We start from the raw sequence: 11,070 nt of genomic DNA, 5'->3' as shown, positions 1-11,070 counted from the left end.
GAAATTAATTATGAGAAATACCATAGTTGGAACCATTATTATGTAGTTGAGGATTCAAAACAGGGAATGGATTATGGGGATCACAAACTGAGACTTGCGTACCCTTTTTCAAGATGAAATACAAACTTGCTTATAAACATGGAATTGTTATTGCAAACACCCGTCCAATTATCAAATAACATGTATTCGAAAAGGAAAGGATTCCAATATATTTTTCGAAAAGGAATTTCACAGTTAATGAACATTCTAAACAAATATCAGAATAAGTATACGAACCTCATAGCCATACAATAAGTCTTCAACTACTGATTTGTCAGTCCATCTCCTCGAGCAGACATGTCCTTTATCCCTGGTCGCTCGCGGCTGCTTTGAGCAGACAGTTAAACACCACAATTAACTAGACTTGGCTAAACTTACAATTTATCTATAGAAAGAACTATGCACAATTTCATCATAATTAAGTCCTTTGAAATTTAAAATGAAATCTTTAAAAGAAAATCATTCTCCAATCAAAAGTTCAATCTTTTTCTAATGAATCAAACATATCCATTAAAAGCCAATAAATAATCATAGAAAATTTCAATAAAAAACAAAATTAACGAAAATCTTCAGTAAAACTCAGTCAGACATTGCATCTGTTGCTAGGTTAGTAGCAAAATTTGCCTCTACTGTATGACTATTGCACAATTCAGAAGAACATCAACGAAAAATTGGTTGAGTTCTTGCTCTTGCTATGGTTCATTCTCATATACTTGTTCTTCCATTACTTCTCCCAATCATATAAATCTCTTGGCTTTAGATGCACAACAACACTCCACCCTTTATTGACAATGTCATCCACATAGTACACTGTTTGTGCTTGAGATGCTTCGATGTAAGGCTCATGTTCTTCACGTTCACTAGTATGAATCAATCTATCAAAATTAACACAATTAAAATTCCAATGATCCTTTTGATACTCTCTATCTCGAGTCGTATCAGCCCATTTACATTTGAAAAGAACAACCTTGAACCGTCCATTGTAATTAATCTCAATAATATCTTCTAACTTCCCATAATATGGTAACTCTGCTTGCCTTAAATTTTCGTCAACACTGCTTGCAACACATGATGTTTTGGAGGTTAAGAAAACTCCACTATTCTGTGTTTTCAAAACTTCTTCTCGAGCCAAAGTTCAAAATTTGGACCCATTAATGTTATATGCAGTAAATCTTCTTGCATTTACAGATGGACCTCGTGCTAAAAACTTTAGATCGATAGACATTGTATCTATTGTGTCTTGATTCATAAGCTAAATCAAAATAAAATGGACTTAGTCAAATTTGTTCATTCAAATCAAATATAAACAATAAATAACGATTGCTTATTCACCCGCTTTTGAAACCAATCAAAAAACTCTTTATTAACTCTCCCCTCTATCTCTGTAGGTGAAGGTCTTCTTCCCCTTGAACTCCTCTTTATCTATTCTCTAAATTCGCTATATGAAATTATTAAGTTAATGTTAAAGATTATGATTAGCCTACTTCAAACATTACAAAGACAAAGAACATAAAGTTTGTAAGAGTTACTCACTCCACAAATGGCATGATTATTGCACAATTCAGAAGAACATATCGATGAGCTTGTAGTTTCTGCATAGGATTTAAAGGGAAGTTTTCTGAAGCTAATGCAGGTTTACCCAATTGAGGGAAGAGAGATGACATTCCAGAAGGCATATCCTCATTTATTTTCACTTCCCAATTTTTTCACTTTTTTGTTTTTAAAAAATGTGCTTAAAAGTGTGGATTTGAACCCAAAAAAATTCCAGGTCCCATTCCTAAAGGCTAAATCACTTTTCAATTCCCAAATCCCTATTTTTCGACCCTCGAGTGAAAATCCTGGATCCGCCACTGGTCTTAAGGCTATAGACCTAGATAGCCCCTAAGTTTGACACATTTTGTAAGATAGACACTCAAACTTAGTGATAAGTGATGAGGCAAACACTTGAACTTAATTGGTAAAAGTGCATCTTTCTAACGATCATGTATTTTAAGGTCAGGTGAGTGAAATACACTTGCTTATCATGTAACTGTCAATAACGTTTTATATAACGTACGAGTTGTAGATCGATCAAAAAGATTCAAAATTTGCTAGCTTAATCATACGTGACTGGATTCTTTAAAGTCGTTATTATTAGTAATGTTTTAGCCTAGGCCGTAATCAAGAGGTACAACTTTATAACATGGTCAGTTACATTCCGTACATAGGCAGAGTTGGACAGAGAACTACTTTTGGGAGTTACATATTAAGGGTAAAACGTTATTACAATAATAAATTTCTCTTTAACGTCATCAACAATAATAAACTTTTTTCCATTTTTAAAAATAAAAAATTATACCCAATACGTTATTGTGAAATATGTTTATTCTAGTTTTTAAAATCATCAAAAAAAGTATTGTTCTTATAAATTGATACTATAAAAAATGACTTGTGCAAAATTTTTTGGTTAAAACAGGTGAAAAGTTCTAATAAACTTTGCAACAGTTTCACAAAGTGCAGCTTGAACTTATTTTTGATAGAGAAGGCTTGTGGTTAATTTTGAGTCCTGATAAGTGAAATTTTCAAAGACAAAACTCCCCACACTCCTCTTGTTATTTCCCACTTTTCTCAGACACATCATCTCACCTTCTCCTCTCTTTCTTTTCTTATTTCCTCTTAAGTTGTTCTAGTCTTGTTGGATGAATTGAGATGTGATTATGATTGAACTATAATTCTGATTGTTGGAGGGTAATTAAACCTACCAAAAGTGAAGTCAAAATTGTGCACGTACCTTGCTCGACAAATTGCATGAGAGGAAAATCAATTCAATGTTTAAGTCTGGGTGACGGAGCGACAATGGCAGATGCATATAAGTATATTTTGGTGTGTGCATGGTTTGAGTCTGAGAGGGACATTTTGCCTAGTTCCATAAAAATGTCATAATGTGTAAATGGTCTAATTTGGAGAGTAACTGATTCACTGTGATATTCTTAAATGCATATCTCCATAATTGGACAATTTTGATTAATTGCTTGTTAAATAGTGCTCTGGAAACAAATCGAAAATAGACAACTTTGTTCATTTAATAGATCACTGATTGTTTTATATTGAACACTAAGCTGAAATTACAAAGTAATTAATAATGATAGAAAGTAAATTCAACAGAAGCAAATAAGAAACTGGACAAGAACTAAACTGATACATAATTGGATAAGGATATCATAGATAGCTGAGAGAAAAAACAACGTTCACATCTCAATATGCATAAAAATTCTTCTTTCTAACCGGTGGTCCTTTATAACCAATTACTAATTTGGCCTGGATCCCAAATAAAGCTCTCCAACATTTAGTCAACCAAATAGTCCCACTTAAAAGGCTTCTCCCGCGAATGCGATCCATGCCTCGCTAACGTGCAGGTCGCGAAAGCGGCAATGCAAGGGTCTGGGGTCTCACCTCCCTTGCTTTAGCAATCAGGGCCTCACTAACGCGAGGTTTTCAAAAGTGAACAACCCCATCGATCGCGAGGTACAACTGATTAAGACCTCAACAACAAATCAGCCAACATAAAAATCATCGAATGGACCCTTGGGATTCGTTTGGAACCCTATTCACACAAACCAAATATGCAGCTAGACTAAACTCGATGTTCCAGGCTCAATGCATGGAACCACCAAAACTCGCATCCAAGGTCTCCTTAACCCAGAACTTGTGAAAGTCACAAGAAACGAACATAATGCCTAAAAAAGGTATAACACGCTCGGGATTTCTGAAAATTCAACCAAAGGCCTCACCTAGTCCTAAAATCATCCCCCGAATTCGATGAAACTCTCGAAAATCCAATCCGAGCATCCAAACCCCGAATTTTGACCAAAGTCAAACCAAAGACTAAAATTTCACAATTTTTTAAGCTAGGACCTTAAATCCTCAAAATGACTTTGAATCTGAAACCGACAACTCTCTTAGACAAATTTCCACATTCTGAGACTGATGGAATCGACGAAATTCCATTGTGACACTTGAACTCTAAAAGACATCGAAAACCACTTTTTAACAGCTTTAACTTTTCAAAACCCAAAAACTTACATAATTCTCAACTTTTTACTCAAAGATCGACACCAATTTCAAAATCCAATCAGAAATGACTCGGGGTTGGTGTTGAGAGGTGTAAAATGGTAAGTTTATGAAAATTTCCAAAAATGACCAATCGGGCCATTATATAGTGCCTATGTTGGAAATCGGGTTTGTTAATGATTTGGCATATTTTGTCTCTCCTACAGCTAAGGCAATTGGTTGTGAGAATGATGTAAAAAGTGACCTTTCGGGGTAGCCCAGTGGTTTGGGCTTGGGACTTCTACGTAGCGGCTGCGGGTTTCCCTTGTCATAAAAAAAAATGATGCAAAAAGTGAAATAAAAAATGATGAAAAGGAAAATGTTACCATCAGAGATGAGCCTATAGTATTTGTTATTGCAAATGCATCTAAGCCTTCATTATGGATTAGTACTATAGTTTCTATTCGTTGTGGCCTTACCATGTTTGATATTCATAAAGTCTTAAATGATTGTTTGAATCAATTTTTGCGGGACATTCCGAAGAGTTACCCTCAACATGGACTTGGGCTTGCTCAATGCGAGAAGAGGATGTCTTCAGTTCCTTCAGCTTGCTGTTACACCAAGATTATAACTAGAGGTATAACCAATAGACTTGGCCATGATGAAATTCTCTTAATTTTGAATCTATTTACACATGATCAATTCGGGTTAGAATTTCCATTTGATCATGGCTCTAGTTTACTTACTATGTTCAGTTTAGTATTTTGTGCTGCCTCGAGTGACTTGGATCATGATAAGTTCATTATATCAACCTTGAGAAATTCTTGCAACTGGGTAGATATACTGGGCAGAGGAGAAACTTTTATGGTTTCTTGTTGGTTAAATCGAGAGAGAATGTTATAGAGGAGAAGATTCAAAGAGTGCTTCAAGAATTTGCCGGATGTTATTCCAAGCAGTCACCATATATTCTGGTAGATAGAGTTGTTACACTCTTGTGTGCTGTGTTTGGTAAAGTTAGTAAATCAAGGACTGCTTTGCAGTATATTCACTTTAATCGTGGTCAATTTCTTGATTGTGGTGCCTTTCCTTTAGATCGTGTGGTAAATCATTTTATGGTCTCTCTTTGTGTACAAACTTTTCAACTTTGCCTGCCACAATAACTTTCAAAACCACCTTCTCAAATTTAATATTGGATATCCTCAACCAAGTTGAGCAATCTGTTGAAATAGCGCATGATTTCGACTTCGATGGGCTTGTCATAGTTGGTGGAGTTGATTCCAAGACAAATGCTCATCTATAAGCTGCAAACTTAAGTAGTAAACCGCAGTCTACAACTGTTGCACTTGCTGCTAAATTAAAACTAGTGATCTTTTTGCTAGTATCTTAAAGGACAAAGTATTGATAACTTAGAGGGCAGTTAAAAACTCTTGTTTGAGTGAATTGAATTGAGATGACCAAGAAAGCATGAATAAAGTGATGCCTTGGAGAATACTTCCAAGACCACAAATACCACTATATGCCTTATGGCCAAATAGAATTACATTTCTGTATTGTTTTTAAAATAACATCTGGCTATGGAAAGCAAGAATAGTGGAGAAGGAAAGGTAGTATGTGTAATAGGGGCATCTGGTTTCATAGCTTCATGGCTGGTCAAGTTGTTGCTACACCGTGGATTCACTGTCAACGCCACTGCTCGCAATCTAAGTCAATTCTCTTTCTCTCCATGTTTGTGTTTTTTTAGATTTCTTTTGCACTAATATTTGACTTTAGATTCTTTAGAACCTCGTTTATGCGATTTGATCTCTAGGTTGATTTAATTTTCTTTTGTATCTATAATCCAGATTCATCTTCTCCTACTATGCATCCAGAAGTAAAAGCAAGTTATGCTATCCCTATACTCGATGTGTTTGAGAAGCTCTAACTGCAAACGAGAAATTGATTTGCTATAACTTATAGATAATAGAACTAGAATAGCAATAGTTATTCAACTTGTGAAGTCGCACTTTAACATTGCTTTCCTCCTCAGTTTCTCCATCTGCCAATTCAGGATCAGTGGAAGAGGTAATGATGTTTGCCTCAGAAACTTCTACAAGCTCATCTATAATGTTGGTGGCTGCGATCTCAGCAACAACCCCAAAATCGAAATCTGATTATTATTATGACCCTATTTAGTGAATAGTTTCATCATATGGCTAGACAATATAGTGTGTGAATGACACCAGTTTATCTGAGTAGATTTACCAGACACTTGATGGCCATGATCATAGTCCCACAGGAGCTTGATCACTTATTTCTGTCTCTACAGTAGAAGTACTTATTTTATCTTCATTGTATATTGTAAGTATTATGATGCTTTGGAAATCACACTCCTCCCTCTTTTGTTGAATAGATGAGCTAGAGAAAACATAAGGTAATTCAATTAGCTACCTATAAATCTATAGTCATTTTATGTTGAATTGGTTTGCTCAATGTGCTGAAATCATCAATTGTTTCTGCAATTTTTGTCTTTGACTGGAGCTAAAATATTTAGTCAGTTTGTGCTGAAATGAAGAGCTCAATCAGTTGGAATCTTTCATTATAAATCTCGTTTTTCATTGTGTTGAAATGAAGAGCTCAATGGGATGAAATATCCCGTCATTTTGTGTTGTCATTGAAGTTGTGGTGTTTAAATGTGCAACAAATGTTTTGCTGAAACTGATTGAAATGGAAGTAAATTTTTATGTTATTCTTCTGTACACATGAATATTTCAATGAGCACACATGACATAATCTTCCTTCAATGAATATTCTTTTATAATATTTATCATTTTACGACTTATTTCTTAATTTCTTTGACAGACACAAAATTTATAAAGCATTTCTTTACCGATTGGACCAAGAAGATCCTATGATAGAAGCAACAATGGAGATAGAGCGAGTGACAGTTAGTAATCATCATTAGGATCAAAACTATTTTTTTGTATTCTTATTGAATAGTTTGAAACTCTAACTTGAATCTAGATGTAATTTTGGGATACATATGTTTTAGATATTGGAATTATGTAATCCTGCTTCAGGTCTCTGTTTAGCAATTTATAGTGTATGATTTATTTTGATGTAAGGAATTATTTCAGTAAGTTGTATTTTGCATGACTAAATATTGCATAGGCTGAAACTAGCAAAATATTATTTTATACAATTATAATAGATTATATAAAATTTAAATTTTATGGCGATTTGAAACTGTCGTAATACAAATTTTAAAAGTCATTATCAACTTGTAGCATTTTATGGCGGTTTTTTGAAACCGTTGTAATGTAGTAATGATAGAAGGGTTTTTGGCAGGCATAAAAAACCGTCGTAGCACATTGTGGTGGTTATAAACCGCCGTCATACCCAAAATAAATTATTGACATCGTTTCGTTCTTTTGTAGTACAAAACCTGCACAAAAAAATCGCCACAACAAGAATGATTTTGTGGAGGTTGAAACAAAGGCGACAAATTGAATGTATAATAGGGGTCTTTAATAACCACCACACTTAAGCCGCCACAAAAGGAATTATTTTGTGGGGATTGACACAAACGCCACAAATTGAATTCGTAGTGGGGGTTTCATAAGACCCCAATAAATAAACCGCCACAATTTAGTAGTTTTTTTTTGTAACATCCGGTAAGTTGAAATAACTATGAAGAGGCTTAAAAATCGGAAATAGTCATTTTTGGAAAAAAAATTCAAAATCTGGAAATTTGGCCAAGTGTGGGAAATCAGTGAGTTTTTGGCCAACTTTGAGCAGTCGTAACTCCTAGCTCAGGATGATTTAGGAGTGGTTCCAGTTATGGTTTTGAAGCTTGTGGAATGATCTTTCCAACGTCACCGAATTTGCTCGATTCCGAGTTCGTATGAGCGAGTTATGGCCATTGAAAGTTGGGCAGTTGGAAGGGAATTCGTCCGGAAATTTTAAGGGCATTTTGGTCTTTTCCCTAGCCATTTCTTTTGGGATTATATTTTGTATTAGGCTGATCTTTGGATCATTTTGTCCCATTTTAAAAGAGAAAGAGTTAGGGTTCTTGAGAGTGAAGAAGAGAAGAAGAAGAGAAGAAAGAGGAGATCAACAAGATTCGTCAAGATCATCGTTGATTTTCGTCGGGGGTGATCCCTATCAAGGTATGTGAGTTCTTTGTGTGGGTTGATCCTTTCCCCCACACACCAAGCTCATTTTTATGATTTGAGAAAAGATTGGATTTGTTGTTGAAGTTGTTAGTTGTTGTTGATGTTGTTAGTTGTGTTGTTGAAGTTATTGTTGGTTGTGGGACATGATTGGGTTGTGTATTTGAGTTGTAATCTATTGTATGTTGAGAGATTGATGATCCTTAGTGTTTGGGGTTAAATCCATTGAAGTAAGGGTGGTTTAGAGTTGAAGAAAAGAGGGAGAAAAGTTGGGTTTTTTGGGGAAGGGGCTGGCGCGTCGCGCCTGCCAGCGCCCCCCAAAGGGGACTCTGAAGTCCAGCCCTTGGGGTGGCGCGCCTCTCAGAGCGCCAGCAGGTGCCTTTTGAGCTTCAAGGTCTGGCGCTCTGCGCCTTGCAGAGCGCCAAGGACGCCATGTTCCCCCTTTCTTTCCATGCTTTCTCATGCATGTTCCTAGGTGTTATACCTATGTTCCCTAGTTGTTTCCAACACCCCAAAGTATTTCTAAACATCCCGAACTCATCTAAATACGTGTGATCATACACCTTGAATCCATAATTCAATTCAAGGCGAGTTAGTATCAAGCTAAGGTGAAGTTAGAGTCAAGTCAAACAATGTTAAGAAGTAAGTTTAAGCAAGTCCTCCAAACTTTTCAAGAGTCTTCATTGAACGTTTTAACTTCATTCTAAGGCTCCAGTTCGAAGTTAAGTATACAGTTTCAAGTCGAGTAAAGAGTATCGAGTTTCAAGTTAAGTCAAGAGTTTAAAGTTGAGTTCATTTCTCAAAGTTATTAGGGAACTATGTATTCCCAAAGAAGTTTTAAAGAAATGTTTTTACATTTAAACAAGGTTGGAAACTGAGATTTCCAAAAGAGCCTTTGGGCTAGTTTTTGAGTAATTATCTCAATCAGCAGGAAGAAATATGTTTTAAAACATAAGAGCCAGTACATTTTTGGGAATTGGGGGAGCGTTCAAAGAACCCACAGCCCCCATGGAACCATGTTAGCCACCATGGGTAGAAAAGGATCATACTTTTTAGATGAATCCTTTTCCAAATAGACTAGTGGATCCATTAGGCAGTTCAGGTCTTATACCTTTGGCCGGGTATAAGATGCTCTGGCAGCGTGAGGTCGATCGTTGTATCATCACTATAGCTCTCATGTGATGGTTGTCGATTAGAGAAACTCCCACAGTAGTTATTGTATTTTCATACACAGAAAGTATTGTATTTTATATACATCAGTTCATTTGTATTTCTATATACATCTCAGGCTTATTGTATCTTTGTATACACACAGAGTTTATAGCAGGTTTTAAACAGTCTTTCTTTATATCGTACTTGTTTTAAATTGCCTTATATTGAAAGAAGTCAGTCAGGTTGAGTTGAGTTGAGCCAGGTAAGCTATTCAGTTTCTACCAGATCTCCTTCTAGCCTATGTTGCTTAGTTTCCAGCTCGCATACTCGTACATTCCATGTACTGATGTCAGTTGGCCTGCATCTTATGACGATGCAGATACAAGTACCCTAGATTAGCATCTTGCACGTCGTTGATCCAGCTGAGCACTCCAGAGTCAGTGGTGAGCCTCCCTGCATTCCGGAGGACTCAATTATTTTGTGTTCTTAGTTTTTGTTTTATTAGGGTGTTGCGGGGTCTGTCCCAACATCCATCTCAGTATTTAGAGGCTTCATAGACAGTCAGTCAGTTAGTATTGAGTCTCTCATCTATATGTATATATGTAAATATTCTATTTTGAGACTCGAGGTACCTTTTGGCCAAATTTGTATCAGTTAAGTTGTCTTATGACTTTGCATTGCATGAAGTATTCTGTTGAGTTAGGTTTCCATTGAGTTAAGAAAGCCAGGCCAAGGGTTCGCTTGGGGCCAGCAATGGTCTCCGAGTGCCGGTCCTGCCCAGGGTGTAGGCTCGGGGCGTGACATTTTTGTAGTGAACTAGCCAACCCATGAAAGCTTCTAACATCGCTTATGTAGCTTGAACTCACAACAAAACCCAAGAAGACAACGTTATCAACATAAAATGAACACTTATCAAGATTAGCATAAAGTTGTTCCTTCCTATGCACATCAAACACACATCTCAAATGTTCAACATGATCATGCATGGTCTTGCTATAAATCAAGATATCATCAAAATAGACAACCACAAATTTCCCTATAAAGGGTTTCATCACATGATTCATGAGGCGCATAAATGTACTAGGAGCATTAGTGAGACCAAAGGGCATCACCAACCATTCATATAGACCAAACTTGGTCTTGAATGCGGTTTTCCATTCATCACTGGGGTTCATTCGAATTTGATTATAACCATTCCGAAGATCAATCTTTGATAACATATAAGATCCATTCAATTCATCAAGCATATCATCTAACCTAGGAATAGGATGACGATACTTTACCGTAATCTTGTTGATGGCTCAATAATCAACACACATGCACCATGTTCCATCTTTCTTTAGAACCAATAGAACCGGCACGACACATGGACTTATGCTCTCTTTCACATAACCTTTGTTGAGGAGTTCCTCAACTTGTATTTGTAGCTCATTGGTGTCCTTCGAATTGCTTCGATAAGCCGATTTGTTTGGCAATTGTAATCCCGGCACAAAATCAATATGGTGCTCAATTCCCCAAAGAGGGGGCAATCCACTTGGAAGCTCCTTTGGGAAGACATAATCATAATCCTGCAAAAGAAAGGAAATAGAATTGGGAAGAGAAGAATGAGATTGGTTAGTTTGTAGCACATGATCCCTATGTGTGATAAGGATCAAAGAACTTTCGAACTCAATTTCCTCCTTTATCTCTTTGTAATTAGCCA

General features: G+C 36.3%; 1 long non-coding RNA gene across 1 annotated transcript; it reads right to left on the bottom strand.

Moving 5' to 3' along the window:
* Positions 1–817: 817 nt before the first annotated feature.
* On the bottom strand, positions 818–1,713 carry LOC125825018 (uncharacterized). Its single transcript, XR_007442827.1, has 4 exons — positions 1,573–1,713; positions 1,372–1,477; positions 991–1,291; positions 818–914 (listed from the first exon to the last, which is right to left on the bottom strand). It is a non-coding gene; the product is annotated as an uncharacterized LOC125825018 (long non-coding RNA).
* Positions 1,714–11,070: the final 9,357 nt, after the last annotated feature.

This window comes from Solanum verrucosum, unplaced genomic scaffold (genome assembly GCF_900185275.1).
Source record: "Solanum verrucosum unplaced genomic scaffold, falcon-dt-bn FXZP01000086.1, whole genome shotgun sequence".
NCBI lineage: Eukaryota > Viridiplantae > Streptophyta > Magnoliopsida > Solanales > Solanaceae > Solanum > Solanum verrucosum.
This window is presented reverse-complemented; position numbering and strand designations above follow the sequence as displayed.